General features: G+C 35.8%; 2 protein-coding genes across 2 annotated transcripts in view; one reads left to right on the top strand and one right to left on the bottom strand.

Annotated features, from left to right (window-relative positions):
- LOC130914341 (leucine-rich repeat and immunoglobulin-like domain-containing nogo receptor-interacting protein 1) overlaps positions 1-2,402 on the bottom strand; it is a 45,119-nt gene extending 42,717 nt beyond the window's left edge. Inside the window, exon 1 of the mRNA XM_057833420.1 lies at positions 2,216-2,402. The gene's annotated coding sequence lies outside the window, so the exon portion shown is untranslated. The remainder of the gene's footprint in view (positions 1-2,215) is intronic.
- A 4,464-nt stretch (positions 2,403-6,866) lies between these two features.
- Positions 6,867-22,194, top strand: part of LOC130915257 (cathepsin K-like) — a 36,324-nt gene continuing 20,996 nt past the window's right edge. Inside the window, exon 1 of the mRNA XM_057835163.1 lies at positions 6,867-6,952. The gene's annotated coding sequence lies outside the window, so the exon portion shown is untranslated. The remainder of the gene's footprint in view (positions 6,953-22,194) is intronic.

Below are 22,194 nucleotides of genomic sequence, written 5' to 3'. Positions count from 1 at the left end.
TATATATGTGTGTGTTAAAAAAAGGCATGGCCGATATTTTTTTGCCGATTCCGATACTTTGAAAATGACGTGATCGGACCCGATCGATCGGGACACCTCTAGTAACTACATTAGCACAGTGACACCAGCGGGCGTACCATATTCAATAGATCACGATCTTGGCAAAAACTATAGCTGTCCTAAGCAGCCTGATTTAGAATTCAAGAATGATGGGACACAAAAAAAACTCTCATTTTCAACTTATTATTGTAAATATTCTTCTAAGTAAATTGTATTGCTGCAAAGCGTCTTCCCCAAAAGTCACACCCTATGTTCTAATTGCATAAAACGTGTTAGTTTTATGCAAGTTTTTAATAAAGGCTCTGTGTATAAAACATAAAAATAATTTCTCAGTACACAAATCAGGCAAAAGTCTGTACATTCAAATTAAAAATGTGCTACTGATTGACATTTTTTTTTCTTGTGGGCATAGCGCTGATATCAATTGTGTCAATGACATGGTGTAATTATTGACATCAACAATGGCGAGCTATTAGTTTATTTTTTGATTGAAAATTTTACAAATTTTAATAAAACGAAAACATTAAGAGGGGTTTTAATATAAAATTTCTATAACTTGTACTAACATTTATCTTTTAAGAACTACAAGTCTTTCTATCCATGGATTGCTTTAAGAGAATGTTAATAATGCTAATGCCATCTTGTTGATTTATTGTTATAATAAACAAATACAGTACTTATGTACCGTATGTTGAATGTGTATATCTGTCTTATGTCTTATATTTCCATTCCAACTATAATTTACAGAAAAATATGGCATATTTTAGAGATGGTTTGAATTGCGATTAATTACGATTTATTAATTTTTAAGCTGTAATTAACTTGATTAATAATTTTAATCTTTTGACTAAATTTTATAGACAAATGATACTTTTTACAGTGGCGGCAGTGAGTTGGGGGGGACGTTTTAGTCTTCTTGGGGGCGCGTAACTTAAAATAATGGAGAAGCACTGCGGTACAAGAATCAGGAAACATGTATATATATGTATATATATATATATATATATATTTTTTTTTTAATGAATTGCTATTACTTCTTCTGTTTTCTAAATATACTATAACTTTAATATAAATTGAGGAAAACAGTGCATTAAAATACAATATTTTTTGGACAACAAAATTTGAAAATGAAAAAAAAATTACCAATTTTGAAATGAAAATATTTTTTTTTAATAGAAAAAAAAATGTGTTTAATTTAGAGAATGTCATTTATCATTTTAAATTAGAAAATGTAAAAATAAAAAACTAATTATTGATGACTTCCTCCATTTTTGTTTTTGAACATTATATACTTATATATTATTTTTATTTAATTTTAATTTTTGTTCTATTTTAATGTTTTCTTTGTAAACACGAAAAATGTTTTAATATTTTTCTGTATTTTCAAATATGTTTTAATATTTTTTCTGTATTTTCAATGAAATTTTCTATATATGTATGACTACTATTCTTTTTAGGTATTTTGTATGAGTACAATTTTTTTTTAGATAATTTTACTTTTCCTTTTTAGTCTTTTTTACTATTACGATATTCTTTATATCTTGCTTTTTCAATAAAATTTTTACATTTAGTATTTTTTTTAAACTATTATACGATATTTTTCATTAATTTATCTTTTATTTTTTAAAAATCTTTTTTAAACATTGTTTTTTGATTTTCGTATGTTTTGCTGCATTTTAAAATTTCTGTATTTTGTGTGTTTTTTAGTATTATTTTTGGATATTTTTTAAATTAATTTTACTTTGTTTTTTTTATAAACATTTTTTATAATTTTAAGATTTTCTAATATTTTGCTGTATTTTCAATTAAAAAAAATATCAATACAAATGCTTTTTTTCCAATGTTTTATGCGTATTTATTAAATCTAAATCCATGCACCTTTTAACTACCTAAATTCAAACCTGAACGACAACTTGAGTCCAACGCGACCGACGCTTTTATTGTTCATTCAACCTTGAGAACTATTTGGATTAAACGCAAAGTAGATCAAGTACTGTCCCAGTTTCGACTCAATCAAGCGTAACACGGCCACGCCGTCCATAAAGCTGATTTAGTAGAAACTCAAAACAACACGACGGAAAGCTGTCTGCCCTGCCAGGTGCATTAAAACAACAGCAACAATAGATTCTCTGTCATAAAGAGTGAGTAAACATACCGGTTTTGACAAGCTTCCATGGCGACTTTTCATTCCGGTCTGAGTGCTGTAAACACACGCTTCCGTCCCGTCCTTTTTTCTTACAACCTCAGAGAGTTGGCATGATGGGACCGTCCGCAAGAATTCAGGTTGACTTTGTGCGCGCGTGTGAGCGAGAAAGTTGCTGCTGATGCTGCATCTTCAGTTCTCCTCCCACCCTCCCGTCCGTTCCTGGCGGGAAGCACGTGATCCCTTGGGGACAGCCATAATAATGTATCGCACACAACAACGCAGTGCATACAGCGAGAAGGAACATTTTAGGTACAAAAAGCCACTAGAAAGCTACTATTTCTATTTATTATTATTATTATTATTATTATTATCTTTTTATTATTATTATTGTATTAGACAAGGGCGTAGGTTTGGTCTCAACATTGGTAGGGATGATATAACAGCATATGAATATATAATATATATGTGTGTATTCTGTGTTGCATATTTGACTACTTTTAGTAGGCTGTGCGCCTGTGAATAGGTGCACTCTCTGAGTTGTAACCTTGGCTTTACATAGTTGGTGAATTCATGAGCTGCATGAGTGAACTATGTAAGGTCGCGATTCCTATTCAGAAAGTGTACCCACAAGTCGGTGCGCCTGTGAATGGTGCAAAGACTTGGGGGTGCACCTTCCAAGTGGCAATCGTAACTTTACATAAATGGTCAATTCATATGTGAGTCTTGTTAACAAACACACAAAACAGTGAGCCTGTCCTGATTTGCCTACGAGAAGGAAGTTCTTCTTACTTAAATCTTGCAAGTGGCCAAAATAAACTTGAAACGAATAATAATTTATTCAATATAATATTGAGCCGCATTAGAGGGCTGAAAGAGACCCCTGGGCTAGGTGATCAATGCAAAATAAATCTTATTTTAGTTACATTTATATATATGATTTTTTTTTTTTTTTTTTTTTTTTAGAAAACACAAAAAAAAAATCAAAAAATATTTTCTTATTTTTCTTTCATAGAAATGTTTACTATTTAAATTTTTTAAAATTAATTCTTATTGTTTAATTTAATAATTAATTGATTGGTAAATTAATTTAAACTATATATTAAATCTGTAAATGTTGTAAATATATGTATGTATGTATATATAATATGAAAAAATATTAAGTAAAATGATTTGGTAAAATATTACACTGATATATATATATTTGGTATTTTATAAATGATAAATTTTAATTATTATAATAATTATTTTTCTAAATTTGAACAAACACTAAAAGGAAACAAAAAGAAATATTTTCTCATTTTCATTTAATAAATTTTTTTTCATTTCCTAAATCTAAAATATATATATTTTTTAATTTACTAATTGAATTAATTAAAGTTAAATATTTAATTTTTAATTGTTAAATGTTTTTCATATTTTTTGTATTTTATAAATCTTTTTTTTTTTTAAACAAACACTGAAAACAAACAACAGCAAATATTCTCTTATTTTTAATTTAATAAAAGTGTTCGTTAATATAATTTTTTTTCATAAGGGAAAAAATATGTATGTATATATAAAAAAAAAAAAAAAAAAACTCCGGAAAAAAGCAGTGCACACTATTTTTTAATTTTATACCTTTGTTCATTTATTAGAAAAACTAATTTAATGTCATTGTTAATTTTTCTTTTAATTAAAAATTAAACAATAGGAAACATTCTCTTTTTAGTTTTATATATTTTAATTTTTGTATTTACAGTAAAAAAAAAATTAAAGGGAAAATACTTGTAAATACACACACACAAAAAAAACCAACTGGTGATATTTCCTTTTTAAAAAAAAAAAAAAAATTAATTTCAAATATACAGTATATACATATTCTATATACTCCACAATTTTTCATGAACAAATACAGAAAGTTATTTTAACTTTTATAGAACTCATTGGCTGCCATGCGATGGACGTCCAGTCCATTTTGACAGCGATCGAATGATGATCAATGAATATAGTCAATGCACATAATTTACCGTTGCTGGCCTCGCAAAATGATGTGAGGAGCCAAATCTGGCCCCCGGGCTTTAAATTTGACACCCGTGTTGTAGAGAAAGATGCCAGATTTAGCTCTCGTAGCAGTATCACTCTGAGCAAGCTTCTCTGATCCTCCGACACGTCCGTGATGGTGGTGGAGATAATCAGAATATGGACGGAAAAATCCCCAAGCTGTTAGCTCTGAGAGGATTTGAGACTTTTTTTTTCCGGATGTTTTTGTTTCTGCGCGTTGGCGAGCCGCCCAGACGCTATATTACCGCCCGGCGGCGAGAGTCGGGACGGCCAAGTCTCGGGATCGGACCACGGTGGCCGTGCCATCTAGAGTGACGTGTCCTGCCGGGAATATTGCTCTGGCAGGGAAAGCTCCTCTGTTAAAAACAAGGATCATTGGAAGTTCTCTCACATTAATTCATCAAAGTAAGCCTTGGAATTTATCCAAAATGGCTGAACAAAGTTTAAGATTTATGAATTCTTAAACGTTTTTGTTGCTTCTCAATACTAGATGATGATACTACCAATGCCTGCATTGTAGGGCTGCAGCTATCGAATATTTTAGTAATCGAGTAATCGACTGAAAATTCTATCGATTAATCGAGTAATCGGATAAAACAAATATATTTTTAGGTGAAGAGCAATTATAGATATACATGAGAAAACAAGACATTTTATCATTTTCCGTCAATCAATGTCTCTATTTTTTATGTATATTGTTGAAAACAGCCAACAATTGCATCTCAGACGTAACTAGAATTAGGAAAAAAAAAAGACTAATTCACTGCTTTCACTCAAAAAACCTTTAGATCTTATTTTTAAAAAGTATATTACATATATATATATATATATATATATATATATATATATATATATATATATATATATACACCTAAAAATGCCTTTACGCTTGATAACACTCATCACTTAAAAGTTAGGATTTTTTCCCACGTTTTTCAATTGAATTTCTATTTGTGTCAAGCCATTTTTAAGTTCTAGTTAAGTTTTAAGTTAGTCTAAACTGTAAGTCCTGATAGGATTTTGAGTTTTTGCACTGTTCAAAATAAACGTATGATACAGGCTGTATTGGAGCCCATTAGGGACCAGTGCTACTTGGTGTTTTATCCAGCAATGACTACTAAGCTAAAATTGATAGTTAGCATTATTGAGTTTTTATTTTACACCCTCATCACTCACAAAGCTATGTTATGTTAAAGCCTGTACGTAAGACACGTTAGCCACGCATCGAAAGTGGTCATAATTAATAGAAACCTAGCCCTCCGCAGGGGTAACGTTACGTGAGCTAGTGACTCAGACAGTTACGTTAATCTTAGTTATTAGCGTTTAGCGCTTTTTATTAGCGCTTAGCGCTCTACTGCTTTAAGATGGCGGCTGTTTGCTAACGCTGCCCAGACGCGGCCTAGTCTGTCAATGCGCATCTAGTTCAACATACATGTGATCTCTATGAGACTCATCAGACGCTAGCTGCAACTAACGTAGCATGTGCTAGCTGCAACTAACGTAGCATGTGCGGGATAGTATTTAGCAACGTCGGCGTCGTTTGTAGCAGTTGTCGGCTGCAGTAAGTTTTTTTTTTTTGCTTCTTCCTCTACGCACGTGACATCAGCGCGTTGTCCCGCATTAAAAGTAGTCTGAGCAAAACGTGATGCTTAGAGCTGTCAAAATAAACCATTACTCGAGGTGAATAAAATTACTCGGATCAGTTTTTAAACTCGAGTTACTCGAGTTGCTTGAGTATTTGTTTCAGCTCTACTGCATTGTAATGCTTTTTCAGGCCTCCTTCCAATACTAGTATCAGTGTTGGTGCGACACTATAAAATACGCTTAGACAACATTTATATGACAACGATATTACACAATAACGCAAAAGAGGCGTTTTGCCGTTATTTTAATTCCACGTTCACACGACCATTTTGCATGGGGAAAATCGCATGTACACGGAAGTGCCAAAGTGCATGAAGCCTCCAATTTGCCGATGTAGTATGCATTCCCAATGTTTAGGTGGCGCACCACCAAAACTTGATTCCTGTGTGTAACAGTGCCCTTCTGCTGTTTCCTTTTTCATCCTGGTCATCACCAGTGTTGTCTCTAATGCGTTACTGAGTGACATGTTATTGCAATCTGATTACTTTCTTTCAGTAACGAGCAATCTAACTCATTCATTTTTCCAAACCAGGAACCTTTTTGACCGAGAGAGCCAAAACACCCAACATATTTTAAAATATGATTCCATGAGAGCCATACAGTCTCTGTGTGTCTATACACTGCATACATAAACAGTGGGGCAAATAAGTATTTAGTCAACCAACAATTGTGCAAGTTCTCCTACTTGAAAAGATTAGAGGCCTGTAATTGTCAAAATGGGCAAACCTCAACCATGAGAGACAGAATGTGGGGAAAAAAAAAATCACATTGTGTGATTTTTAAAGAATTTATTTCTAAATCAGAGTGGAAAATAAGTATTTGGTCACCCACAAACAAGCAAGATTTCTGGCTGTCAAAGAGGTCTAACTTCTAACGAGGCTCCACTCGTTACCTGTATTAATGGCACCTGTTTTAACTCATTATCAGTATAAAAGACACCTGTCCACAACTCAGTCACTCACACTCCAAACTCCACTATGGCCAAGACCAAAGAGCTGTCGAAGGACACAAGAGACAAAATTGTGGACCTGCACCAGGCTGGGAAGACTGAATCTGCAATAGGTAAAACGCTTGGTGTAAAGAAATCAACTGTGGGAGCAATTATTAGAAAATGGAAGACCACTGATAATCTCCCTCGATCTGGGGCTCCATGCAAGATCTCACCCCGCGGCGTGAAAATGATCACAAGAACGGCAGTGTTGGGCACGTTACTTTAAAAAACGTAATTAGTTACATTACTCACTACTTCTTCCAAAAAGTAACTGAGTTAGTAACTGAATTACTCTATAGTAAAAGTGACTAGTTACCAGGGAAAGTAGCTATTTCCATTACTTTAAAATGAACTTGTTGTATGTCAAAGAATTTGAAATTTTCTGAGCAGTATTCGAGTCAGTGAAATAGAGAAGAACAGACAGGTAGTTAACTTGTTAGGTGATTCAGCAGATTTGAATTGCTTACCACAGATGTCGACAAAAGCTTTGCCCCGGGACATAAATTCCACATTACATGCAGGTTCCTTCCTTTAATTTCGACAAACTTGAAATAGTGTCTATATTTCCACCTCTTAACGGACAGATTTTCTTCTGAATGCTTTGCCATCCCGACCCTGTGCATCTGTTTTGCGTGTGTGTTTGCCGCACGCGCTGTTCCGGTTTGCTTGTGAAATCACCGGCTCTGATTGGCTTTCCACGACACATGACTCTAACCCTCAGCCAATCACAATCACTTCCATCGCATCTCTCGAGGGGCTGCATTCAGGTAGGTCGTTTCCCGACAATTCATGTCACCTTCAAAGCGTCTGCCGTCCTCAAGATGGAAGCAGAATTATTGCTGGCTGACAGTGGGAGATGGGAACGAGGCTAGCATCAGGTGTAGCAAACACAGAAACGTTACCAAACTTTGGAAAGCATAGTCTAATATAATGAGCAGGGACAAACAGCTTGGAGTCAGAAGTACGTGCGCTATTCTCGAACCTGAACGCACCCCAAGTCTTGGATGACAAATCAACAGGGCAGAGAGTCGACTCAACACGGCTGGTAGTTTCTTCAATTTATTCACAGTATGTAATGCACCGCTTTTGACCGTCAGTAACGGTAACGGCGTTGTAACGGCGGAAAAAGTAATTAGTTAGATTACCCATTACTGAAAAAATAACGCCGTTACGTAACGGCGTTATTGATTACGGCGTTACACCCAACACTGAAGAACGGTGAGTAAAAATCCCAGAACCACATGGGGGCCCTAATGAATGACCTACAGAGAGCTGAGACCACAGTAACAAAGGCTACTATCAGTAACAATGCACCGCCAGGGACTCAAGTCCTGCACTGCCAGACGTGTCCCCTGCTGAAGAAAGTACACGTCCAGGCCTGTCTGCGGTTCACGAGAGAGCATTAGTGTTGAGGTAATTTTTCTGATCCAGAAGAGGACTGGGAGAATGTGTTATGGTCAGATGAAACCAAAATAGAACTTTTTGGTAGAAACACAGGTTCTCGTGTTTGGAGGACAACGAATACTGAATTGCATCCGAAGAACACCATACCCACTGTGAAGTTGAGAGAGAAATTGAGCATTATCTTAAAGAATTGCAGGGGTGCCAATACTTTTGGCCTTTGGTCATCGTACTTGATGACCCCGAAACGCAGCATCAGCGATAAAATTAACTTACAAGAATATTTATAATAATTTGAAAATGAGCGTTTTTTTTTTTTTTTGTTTCCCATCATTCTTGAGGGGGATACTAAATCAGGCTGCTGGCAGGACAGCTATACTTTTCGCCAAGAACATCATCCATTGAATATGATACGCCCGCTGGTGTCGTGCCAATGTAGTTACCTCCGTCAAAAATTGTATTCCCTGGGCGGAGCAATATGGGGGTAGATTTGTGTCTTCATTATTCGATTTAAAAAAAAAAAAAAAAAAAAAGTCACTTCAATCAAAAAAAGCGTTTGAATGCAAAAATAAATTTGAAATAAAAAAATTTTTTATTTGATTTTTTTTTTTTATTGAAGCAACTTTTTTTGATTGAAGTAATATTGTTTTGTGTTTGGGCCACATTTTGGCTAGGACATTTGTGCCTTTATTATTCGATCAAAAAATAAGTTGCTTCATACAAAAAAATATATTTAAAAAAAAAAAAAAAAATCACCTCAATCACAAAAAATGAAAAATTTCAAACATAGACAAAAAAGTTTTTGAATGTGAAAAAATATTTAAGACTCAAAAATTTGCCTTTGAACACATAATTTTTCATTAAAAAAGTTTTCTTTAATTTTAGCAATCCTTTTTGTGTTTGGGCCATATTATGGGTTGGGTATTTGTGTCTAAATCGATCAATTCCCCAAAAAGTTGCTTATCATATATTTTCAATCAAAGAAAAAAATAATTTGAAAAATAAAATTGGCCTCCTTTTTTTTCTTTTTTTCTTTTTTTTCTTTTTTAAATAATACGTAAAGCAAATTACCGTCTAAGGTGCTAGTCACATGATCTGTTCGAAAAATAAATTTAACCCATTATAAAAATATCTTTTTTTGTTCATTTAATTCATTTTTGTTGTTTGTTTTCTTGCTTTACAACTTTTATATATATAGGAAAGTCAATTACATGCAATGATACTGTTCGGACACCAGGGGGGGCCTGGCTCCCCCTAGCCCCCCCTCAAACTCCACTTATGCCCTTAACACTAACCGAAGTTCAGAATTTTTTACTTTAGGCTTAACCTTCGAGTTAGCGGGGGTTTAATTAGTCGGTGGAGATGATTTCAACATATTCCATGCAGTTTGTCAGTTAGTGTACCCGAAGGATTTAGTGAAAGTTTATGAGCTGTAGAAGGAATTAATCGAATTATAATGTATTCTTTTGGGAAAATCCTGCTCGACATGCGATTATTTCGACTTACAAACCCTTGTTATACATCTTGATTATTTCACAAATAAACAATTAGGTCCTACATGTTCTTCTAATAAAAATTAAACATGTTGTTTCATCCAGGGCGAGTCCAAACGCTCTCCGGTGGTTTTCCCATTTTATCAAGCGCAAATCCAGCGGGGCTCAATTAGACTGGCCGGATTAAGAGTGAGCGTTAGAATAGTGAACTTTCACCTTTTCTGTCAGGATCTTCAAACAAACAGCAGTCAGCTAAAGACACGACAACTCAATAGGGAGCCAATTAGACGGAAAGCGAAACACGCAACGCGTGCTCGTGTCAGCGTTGTGCTCCGGTGTTTTAGCCTCAGGACCGGTGGAAGAGTTGTTCCGTCAAGAATTTACATTATTAACCCTTTCATGCACTAATTATGATGTTTTTTTTCCCTGTTAAATGTTTTTAGTAGGGTTGTTCCGATCATGTTTTTTTGCTCCCGATCCGATCGTTTTAGTTTGAGTATCTGCCGATCCCGATACTTCCCGATCCGATTGCTTTTTTTTTTTTGCTCCCGATTCAATTCCAATCATTCCCGATAATTTTTCCCTTTTGGCAATGCATTAAGAAAAAAATGAATAAAACTCGGACGAATATGACAATAAATCCTCAAGATGGCATTTACATTATTAACATTCTTTCTGTGAGAGGGATTCACGGATAGAAAGACTTTATTTTTTAAAAAATATTTATTTAGTATTTCATTTTTAGTTGTATTTTTCAAATGAATCTTCTTTATATACACTATTATTATTACTTATTATTATTAGTAGTAGTAGTATTGTTGTATACATTTTGATTAGGGTTGTTCTGATCATGTTTTTTTTTTTTGCTCCCGATCCGATCCCGATCGTTTTAGTTTGAGTATCTGCCGATCCCGATATTTCCCGATCCGATTGCTTTTTTTTTTTTTTTTTTGTGCTCCCGATTCAATTCCAATCATTCCCGATAATTTTTCCCGATCATATACATTTTGGCAATGCATTAAGAAAAAAATGAATAAAACTCGGACGAATATATGACAATAAATCCTCAAGATGGCATTTACATTATTAACATTCTTTCTGTGAGAGGGATTCACGGATAGAAAGACTATCATTTTGAAAAAAATCTTTATTTAGTATTTTATTTTTAGTTGTATTTTTCAAATGATGATAATGATAATTTTTCCCGATCATATACATTTTGGCAATGCATTAAGAAAAAAATGAATAAAACTCTGACAAATATTCAACATACAGTACATAAGTACTGTATTTGTTTATTTATTTATTATTTGTTTATTATTTATTATGACAATAAATTCTCAAGATGGCATTTACATTATTAACATTCTTTCTGTGAGAGGGATCCACGGATAGAAAGACTTGGTTGTTCCGATCATTTTTTTTTTTGCTCCCGATCCGATCCCGAGCGTTTTAGTTTGAGTATCTGCCGATCCCGATATTTCCCGATCTGATTGCTTTTTTTTGTTTTTTTTTTTTGCATTTGATTCAATTCCAACCATTCCTGATAATTTTTCCCGATCATATACATTTTGGCAATGCATTAAGAGAAAGATGAATAAAACTCGGACAAATATGTACATTCAACATACAGTTCATAAGTACTGTATTTATTTATTATGACAATAAATCCTCAAGATGGCATTTACATCATTAACATTCTTTCTGTGAGAGGGATCCACAGATAGAAAGACTTGTAATTCTTAAAGGAAAAATGTGACTTTGTATATTGTGACTAAATATTTCCATCTAGTGTATTTGTTGAGCTTTCAGTAAATGATACTGTAGCCATTTAACTGTTCTGCCCAAATGCATGATGGGAAGTGCAACCATGACTGTGCGTAGTGGTACCAATTGATATATTTTCTCTGTGTTGGGAAAAAACATAGGGTGTTAAGAAAAAGATCAATTACTACCTTTCTTCCCCACATTGCTTCCCACGATATTTCTAATTGTAGGGAGAGGGATTTTAAGGCTTTAGCCAATTAAAAAAAGGCTCCAAAGGCTGCCAAAATTCACTCTACCCATTTTACGCTGCCTTTTAGCTCTATATATATGTAAAACGGCGCCATTACAGATTGAACGCGACAATGCGTGAGTGGGTCGTGCAGCGTATGCGTTAATTGCGTTAAATATTTTAACGTGATAAAAATTTTTTTTTTTTTAATTACCGCCGTTCACGGGATAAATTTGATAACCCTACCTTAAGCCTAAACTAGACTCTGGATGAGTGTAACATATTATGTCTGTAACGTTAAATACAATTAGTAAACGATGTAATTAAAAAATAAATATATATTAAAAAAAGACATGTCTGATATGTTTTTGCCGATTCCGATACTTTGAAAATGACGTGATCAGACCCGATCGATCGCCATCTCTAGTTTTTATTACATTCGTATAGGGCGAGGGTCTCGAAGTGGCTGACCGAGGGCCAATTGAGGCCCACGGGACAATATTTTGGAGCCCCAGTTTGACATCCAATTGTATGACTAATGTTGCCCACTCATTTATTTATTTATTTTTTTTTTTTTTTTTTTGCGACGGTCAATTTAAAAAAAAATTAAAATACAATAATTTTAAATGAAATGAATAAATTAATGGAGGAGAACTTTTTTTAAAAAAATCATCAATTATTAGTTAATTATTTTAAATAAAAACATTTCGATAAATTATAAATAAATATTTTTTCAAACAATATTTAAATACTAAAAAATTACAATATTTTTTTTTAAAAACTCATATTACAAAAAAAAAAGTTATGGCTAATGAAAAAATAGAAATAAATAAAAAAAAAAACTCCTTTAGAATAGAAATCATTCTTAAATGATAGAATCCAATAAAAAAATAATAATAATCCAAATTTGAAAAATAAATTAACCCCTTGTTAGGTATCGACTTTTGCCCACTGTTGTGACCACAGTTACGAAAAGGGTTAAAAAATAAATTTTAATAATTTTTGGGGGAAATTTTTTTTCAAACCATTAAATAATTGTGGCCTTTGTGTATTTTGCTGTAGGAATTTTGTTGATTGTTTACATTCGATTGGAACGTTTTGAAGTCACAACTTGTAGTGTAAAGCGCTTTGAGTACCTTGAGAGGTAGAAAAGCGCTATACAAGTATAACACCATTTACACCATTTACCCTCCAAGCGGCAGATTTCCGACTTCCAACCTTCCACAAATGCAGCGTGAGCACAAGTGGCTGAAGCACTCCTCTCTATTCTGGTCGTATTACGCATCTAAAAAAAATAGTCCTGCAGAATAAAATGAATTATGGCAGTCTTTTTGTGACATTGTTTTGCCTGCATGTGTGTTTTGGAACAATGATCTGCATGTTCAATTTATTTGACTATTTTGGATCTGTTCGTAGATCTGTATCATTTTTTTATTGGCATGCTAAGTTGGTCCCAATCACTCGCGCTAGCTTAGCCACTCCTGAGCCCTGAAACGATCAAATAACTCACTAACTGCACAGAATTTGTTGAAATCAACTCCAACACCTAATTAAACCCCGGATGATGTGAAGACCAAGCCAAAAATTCTGAATTTCAGCTCTAACCGTCGAAAGTATGATGTGCTCGTCAACGCATTTGCAGTGGGGCAAATAAGTATTTAGTCAACCATCAATTGTGCAAGTTCTACCAGGACCAGGACGACTGATCTGTGTAAAGGAAAGAATGAATGGGGCCATGTATTGAGAGATTTGAGGGAAAATCTTCCATCAGCAAGGGCATTGAAGATGAGACGTGGTTGGGTCTTTCAGCATGACAATGATCCCAAACACTCAGCCAGGGAACAAAGGAGTGGCTTAGTGAGAAGCATTTCAAGGTCCAGGAGTGGCCTAGCCAGTCTCCAGATCTCAACCCCATAGAAAATCTGTGGAGGAAGTTGAAAGTCCGTGTTGCCCTACGGCAGCCCCAAAACATCACTGCTCTTGAGGAGATCTGCATGGAGGAATGGGCCAAAATACCAGCAACAGTTTGTGAAAAGCTTGTGAAGAGTTACAGAAAACGTTTGGCCTCCGTTATTTCCAACAAAGGGTACATAACAAAGATGTTGAGATGAACTTTTGGTATTGACCAAATACTTATTTTCCATCATGATTTGCAAATAAATTCTTTAAAAATCAAACTGTGATTTTCTGGGGATTTTTTCCACATTGTCTCTCATGGTTGAGGTTTACCCATGTTGACAATTACAGGCTTCTCTAATATTTTTAAGTGGGAGAACTTGCACAATTAGTGGTTGACTAAATACTTATTTGCCCCAATGTACATCATCGATGATATTGACTACGTCGACTAGTCGGGACAACTCTATTTACCATAAACTTTGAATTCACAGAATAACTGTTTGCTTAGCTAAATGAGAAGCAGTGAGTACTACTATGTTAAGTGTAAGGATGGTGAGAGGTGAGGCAATGGGGGTTGCGCGCAAGGAAGTAACATCTGGCCGTCCTGCTGCCATCCGCAGGCTCCGCCTCCCTAAAGAAAGATGAATTATACGTGGGGATTAGCTTCTGGTTTGTCCTTCGATGTCTCATTGCAGAAAAAAATGGAGGATGCATAAGGTCACTTGTTCTACTATTCTGTTATGTTTTTTGTTTTTTTGTTTTTTAAATGTTGATAGATAGATAGATAGATAGATAGATAGATAGAATCAAATACAGTGAAACCAAATGTCATTTTGTAAATTACTGTCACACAGGCGTTGGTTTCCAGAAGACGTAAAAAAATTATATATGTTAACCTCTTGATGCCAGAAACAAATAACAACAACAAAAAAAATCATATTGTATATAACAATACTAATGATATAAATAATAATAGAAGTATATATTAGGGTTGTTCCGATCATGTTTTTTTTGCTCCCGATCCGATCCCGATCGTTTTAGTTTGAGTATCTGCCGATCCCGATATTTCCCGATCCGATTGCTTTTTTTTTTTTTTTTTGCTCCCAATTCAATTCCAATCATTCCCGATAATTTTTCCATTTCATATACGTTTTGGCAATGCATTTAGAAAAAAATGAATAAAACTTGGACGAATATATACATTCAACATACAGTACATAAGTACTGTATTTGTTTATTATGATAATAAATCCTCAAGATGGCATTTACATAATTAACATTCTTTCTGTGAGAGGGATCCACGGATAGAAAGACTTGTAATTCTTAAAGGATAAATGTGACTTTGTATTTTATGACTAAATATTGCCATCTAGTGTATTTGTTGAGCTTTCAGTAAATGATACTGTAGCCATTTAACTTTTCTGCCCAAATGCATGATGGGAAGTGCAACCATGACTGTGCGTAGTGGTACCAATTGATATATCTTCTCTGCGTTGGGAAATAACATAGGATGTTAAGAAAAAGATCAACTACTACCTTTCTCCCTCACATTGCTTTCCCACGATATTTCTAATTGTTGAGAGAGGGATTTAAAGGCTTTAGCCAACTGAAAAAAGGCTCCGAAGTCTGCTGTAATTCAGTCTACTCATTTTACGCTGCCTTTTAGCTCTTTATATAGGTAAAACGTCGCCGTTATTGATTGAAGGCGACAATGCATGAGTGGGTCGTGCAACGCATGCCTTAATTGCGTTAAATATTTTAACTTGATTAATTTTTAAAAATTTAATTACCGCCATTAACGCGATAAATTTGATAGCCCTACTTTAAGCCAAAACTAAAGACTCTGGATGAGTGTAAGACATTTTGTCTGTAACATTAAATCCAATTAGAAAACGATTTAATTAAAAAAAAAATATATATATATATATATATATATATATATATTGAAATCATGTTCGATATTTTTTTTGCCAATTCCGATACTTTGAAAATGACGTGATCGGACCCAAACGATCGGCGCCAATGTCAAAATAAAAGCATGTCATTCTCTATGTACGGTATGAATGAGCTACAAGAAAGACGGAACAACCCCGCGGGCCGCATTGGACCCCCTAGCGGGTCGCTAGAATGTTCATTCTACACCCAACCAAGTTACTTTTTCACCCTGTCGTCTAATCACTTCATGTCAACGAGCACATGTGCCATCGTATTTACCGGGATTACTTGGGTTCGGGGGCGGTTGAGAGAGAAACCCCCCCGCAATCACGCGCGGTTAAGTCAAACAACAAGCTGCCGACACACATTCATAATTTCCCCGACTCTTGATCCGCCTCATGCTCATCCGCCTCGGACCGGGTTCTGCGGGGAGGGATTAGCAGCTGGCGTGCCCTGGCTACGCTACACTCCTGGCCTTTAATTCATATTTTTAGATCTGAGAAAGCGCTGACGTGCGCGAATTATACACGTGTGGGAGTGCATGTGTATGCACGGGGGTCTCCGTTATGCCCACCCTCATTAGAAAAGGCAGCAGCTGCGATCGTGGATTTAGTATTTGAAAGGTCCATTTCTTGCCGTATTAGCGCCACTTCTCTCCAGAGCCACTGGGCTTCATTCATGAAGGCAAGATTAACATTAGGGTTGCACCGATACCATGTTTTGCCCGCCAATGCCGGTTAGATTTGTGACAAAATATCGTTCAAAAGTGGTACAGTGGTATGAAAACTAGCTGAACCTTTTGGAATTTCTCACATTTTTGCAAAAAATCAATATCAAATGTTATCTGATCTTTGTCAAAATCACACAGATGAAAATACAGTATCTGCTTTAATTATAACCACCCAAATATTTATAGGTTTTCATATTTTAATGAGGATAGTATGAAAACAATAACAAAAGGGGGAAAAATAAGTGGTGAACCCTCACATTTAATATTTTGTTGCCCCCCACCCCTTTGGCAGCAATAACTTCAACCAGACGCTTCCTGTAGCTGCAGATCAGTCTGGCACACCGATCAGGACTAATTTTGGCCTATTCTTCTCTACAAAACTGCTGTAGTTTAGTCAGATTCCTGGGATGTCTGGCATGAATCGCTGTCTTTAGGTCATGCCACAGCATCTCAATAGAATTCAAGACTGGACTTTGACTTGGCCACTCCAGAACGTGTATTTTGTTCTTCTGAAACCATTCTGAAGTTGCTTAGTTCTGTGTTTTGGATCATTGTCTTGTTGCAGCATCCATCTTCTTTTTAGCTTCAACTGTTCTGACAGACGGCCTCAAGTTTTCCTGCAAAACATCCGAATAAACTTCTGAATTCATTTCCATTAATGATTCCATGTTGTCCAGGCCCTGAGGCAGCAAAACTGCCCCAAATCATGTTGGTGAGCTGTTCCATTTCTTTTCCACACGTGACGTTGTGTTTTACTCCCAATTCAACTTTGGTTTCACCAGTCCACAAAATATTTTGCCAAAACTTCTGTGGAGTGTCTAAGTGCCTTTTCGCAAACATTAAACGAGCAACAATGTTTTTTGTTGTTGTTTTTTTTAAAAAAAATTTAAGACAGCAGTGGCTTACTCCGTGGAGTCCTCCCATGAGCACCATTTTTGGCCATAGTTTTACATATACGTAGTTGATGTGTGCACAGAGATATTGGACTGTACCACTGATTTCTTTAAGTCTTTAGCAGACACTCTATGGTTCTTTTTTACCTCTCTGAGTGTGTCGTCATCAAATTTTATGATGGTGTTTGATGAGTGGACAGGTGTACAGTCATGAGTATACAAGGAATAGAGAAGCGGGCTCAGCACGCAGCCTTGAGGGGCTCCGGTGCATATCGACATGCATTGTGTCGTGAGTTATCCCTTATAGCGATGCTTTTTTTTGTTTTGTTTTTTTTTTAATATATGTATTAGGGCTGTCAAAATCATCGCGTTAACGGGCGTTAATTCATTTTTTAAATTAATCCCGTTAAAAAATTTGACGCAATTAACGCACTTGGCCCAGCTCAGACAGATTTAAATGACAGAGGAGTGAAAGGCCCACTTGTTAATTGTGTTTTGCGGAGTTTTGCTGCCCTCTGCTGGCGCTTGGGTGCGACTGATTTTATAGTGTAAGTAATTATTGCCATCAACAATGGCGGGCTACAAGTTTATTTTTTGATTGAAAATTTTACAAATTTTATTAAAACGAAAACATTAAGAGGGGTTTTAATATAAAATTTCTATAACTTGTACTAACATTTTTCATAAAGAACTACAAGTCTTTCTATCCATGGATCACTTTAACAGAATGTTAATAATGTTAATGCCATCTTGTTGATTTATTGTTATAATAAACAAATACAGTCCTTAAGTACCGCATGCTGAAGATATATATATATCCATCTTGCGTCTTATCTTTCCATTCCAACAATAATTTACAGAAAAATATGGCATATTATATAGATGGTTTAAATTGCAATTAATTGCGATTAATTAATTTTTAAGCTGTAATTAACTCGATTAAAATTTTTAATCGTTTGACAGCCCTAATATGTATAATAAAATTATTGTAATACTAAATTACTGCCTGATCACTTCAATAATAAACTCATCAACGGGAGGGTGCAGGCCAAGGGAAGAACAAATTTTGTTTTTGAACTCAATAACTGATATTGACGGCGTTAGATGTCCAATCCATTTGAAGCAGGAGGGATGGCAGCAAATACACGAATGTAGACCACGTCTACTTGTGATAAACTCATTTCAATTCACAGAAGGATCATTTACACCATGGAAACCAATCATTGTCTAGGGCCCGAGTCAAATGGATTGGATGTCTATCGCTGTCAAAGGCAGACAAGTAGTGAACATAGCAACTCTACAATAAAAACACATACCTTTCAGTCGAATCACAGACGTCCCGAGATGCTCCCGACACCAGACCCATTTGGAACGCTGCCGAAGACTGAAACGGGTTTGCTGATGAACTCTCAAGGGCGATACCTCACTCGCAGCCTGCCTCGCTGGCTTCAAAACGCCAATTAAAAAGCTCCTTTTGGGAAATAAAACTTTCCCAAATATTCTGAAAATGAGTCGCTTTGTTCCTCTCGTGAAACAGGAGAGAGACGTTTAGAAAAGCTCAAACAGGAGCGTTTGGATGATGTTTAAAAAAAATTTGAACTCCGCCGGGAACCGCGGCGGAATGATTAATTTGTTCTGGGACTTGTTGACGTCCCTCAAAGCTGTGAAATACCAAAGCATTTTTCATTGTTTTCATCATGAATCAAAGAAAGAACCGCCATGTTGACCTGGGCAATCCCACTTTTGAGAAGTTCCAACAGGACTCTGAGGGATTCTTAAACTTTATGGAGCTGTTTAGGTTCTAAGAATTCTTAATTGACCTTTTGCAAACTCCGTCCCTCAAAGGGCAATTAACCAATCATACATCCTAGCAACGTCGTTGAGCGAGCATGATCCGTCAAACTCTCGGATGATCCATTGTCTACAGTGCCCTCCATAATTATTGGCACCCCTGAAAAAGATGTGTTTATTAGCTTCTAATATTTCTTTTTATTGAAATAATATGTAACCTTAATAGAAATATGGGAATTACGCTGGCCCAGGTCGTTGGAATTGTTGTCCTTTTAGTCTTTAGACTAGTTTTAGTCTTGTTTTATGGCAGTTAGTGATCTCAAAACCACCAAATGAATCAGAGACCTAATGAATGAGACCTAGACCTTGTTATGTTGGCAAAAGGGGGTTGTACAAAGTATTAACACCAGGGGTGCTAATAATTGTGACACACATTATTTGATGTCAAATAATTTTTTCTTCATGTGGGATTTTTTCCCCACTGAATGAATGCACTTGTACTGAAGGTTAGATTTTTCTTTTTTTTCCATTAAGGTCCCATATTATTTGAATTAAAAAAAAAAATATTAGAAGCTAAAAAACACATCTTTTCCAGGGGTGCCAATATTTATGGAGGGCACTGTAAGTGAATGTTTTGGCTACTCTAGTGCTCTTTTTTGGCTTTGTGCCGCTCTCCCGACATTAAAAAAAAAATTCTCTCGCCCCCCCCCCCTCCAAAAAATTTCTCCTCGGATCTACACAATTCATGTAGGTCACCCTTTTTGACTTCAAAATGGCAAATTTCGCCGACAGGTGAGTGATTTTAATGCCTGGTTAGAGTAATACAAACAGTCAAACAGTAAATACGAGAAACGATACTATTCCTTTTAATAGCATTTATAATTTATAATAGCAATAGGACTTTTGCTATGCAAGTTAGCCAATTGGCTAACTTGCATAGCAAAAGTCCTCTAGCTTAAAGTGTATGTGACACGAAAAAACATGTTTATTCTATATTACACGCGGTATTTTATGCTCCTGAATGATATGGACCGCTTGGATGTGTGTGGAAGTGATCGCTATATTTATTTAGTTTTTTTGAATCCCGCGCCATGAAAATGAGTGACTTCTGGCTTCGGTCTTGCATTGAGGAGGAGGGCCCTGTGGCGTGTACAGGTGAAGGCGTCCTCTTCACTAAACAGCCGTAATGTTGTGTATGAGGACTAAGGTTTCAGCTGATTTTGCGGATTAATACATTTATTTTTCGCATCACGCCAGCCAAACGGCTGCAGAAAAGTCTTGCTTTATGAGGGGAAGGCGTGTGGGCCTTTTTGGAGTTTCAAAAGGTTCCCATTCACCGTGGATATTGTCCAAAACAAGCCCTACTACTGTGGGACCATTGGACTTAAGAGGAAGTGAGTAAACATCTTGTTTTGTATTATGTCAAATACGAATACAGCGATTACAAAGTAAACACTACAAACTTTCTTTAAATAAAGGACTACTTACGTTTGATCACTGGTAGGCATGTAAAAAGCTCTCCTCATGCACATTAGCTGCACGTTAGCAGCACAACAACTGCAGCTGCCCTCCTCCGGGGAACGAGCTGTAAATTGCTCTCCGCCGGGCGGTTTGCCGATCCGCAAAGACAATCGACAACCCAGTTGTCATGTCAAATAATCCGGGCTAGTTGTGTGTGATTTTCCGCTTCGAAGACTTTGAAACATCACTCAGTTCGGGTTAGCATATCGGCTAGCTGTCACGCCTCTTGTTTGTTTACATTCTCCAAAGCCGGGGAAGGGAAATGACATATGTCCGATTTAGGTGTCATAAAATATCGTTCGGGAGGTACGACAGTAAAGGTGAAGTCGACAGTTTTGACCATTATGGAGTAATTTTGCCATGTCGTCCTGAATAAGTGCATTTTTATTATTTCATATTCCATTTAGCACAAGACTGTTATTTGTAATGACCGTGCCATTTATTTATCAATTGGGGAAAATACTTGGATAAAAAGAATATCCTGTAAAAATATTGAAGAGACAGAAACAATGACATTTTGCAGTTCTCTTCGTCGCGTTTTCCTCGTTCTGAATAATTCCCCCTCAATGTGCTGAATAGTAAAACCGATGAGCCCAGTCACCCGCTGACATCATCCACCTGTTGGGTACGCTAGAGCCCTGTAATGGTAGGCGTGGCTAATAAAAGACTAATTTCTTGTCATCTGCGCTTTGCTAAATTGTTGTATATAGTCAAATCGTCTCAAAATACGATTCTAATTCACATAATAATGCTATTTAAGACTTTTCTCTCTCCTGTCGTATGCTCTTTAAATGCTATATAATACAAATGTTAACAACAATTGGCTAGTATCGGTACAGATACGGCGCAAAATTATGTCATCGGTATTGCCGACTACCAATAAACAACTGCGCAATATGTATTTTCAAGATCTACTGTATTTTCTGTCCATTAGTTGGCCTACCCAAGATGGCTGCCAACTTGGCACGCCACTTTAAAAACAGGAGTACTTGTCGCCCTTGCCAAGACATTGCAATCGCAACACACGCGTCTTTCGCTCAAAAGACAGCGCTGTCGTCTCCACAATCAGGGATTTTTTTAATGCTAATTTTTGGAGTTTAGAATTACTGTAATTTTCCGCACTAAATGGAGAAGAACACTCCCTGAAACATAAAATATAACTGTGAAATTTTGTCTAAATCCGCCAAGCCGTTTCAGAGTCCATAAGGAACAAACACACACAAAGTTCTAGTCTTAAATAAGTATAGATAGATATATAGATTCTCAACAATTCCTGATTTTGGCCATTTCTCGGTTGGGTCGTGGCTCAGAAGACATTTTCTAGTCACGTTTTGTTTTCTTTACCCTTCTTGTGACTCTTTGTCCGAGAACAAAATGTTTTCAACGACACGAGGAAAAAAAACATGTTTTCAAGTAGCGGGAAAATGAACTTGATCTTCTTAGCATTTTAATCCAGACAGTGAGTCTGCAAGTGAACAAAAAGTACAGTTAGTACGGTATTAAGCAGATTTAATCGTTGGGCCATGATGCCGCCATGTTTTGGGTCACAACCCCGTTTATTCTCATCATTGTGCTCCCCAAATTGTCTTTTTTTCTCGATTATGTCTCAAATTTTTTACGGTGTTCAAAAATGTATTTTTAATTTCCTCAATTA

The sequence above is a fragment of the Corythoichthys intestinalis genome, chromosome 4 (genome assembly GCF_030265065.1).
Source record: "Corythoichthys intestinalis isolate RoL2023-P3 chromosome 4, ASM3026506v1, whole genome shotgun sequence".
In the NCBI taxonomy this organism is placed as follows: Eukaryota; Metazoa; Chordata; class Actinopteri; order Syngnathiformes; family Syngnathidae; genus Corythoichthys; species Corythoichthys intestinalis.
Note: the sequence above shows the minus strand (reverse complement) of the source record. Positions and strands in the feature narration are given on the sequence as shown.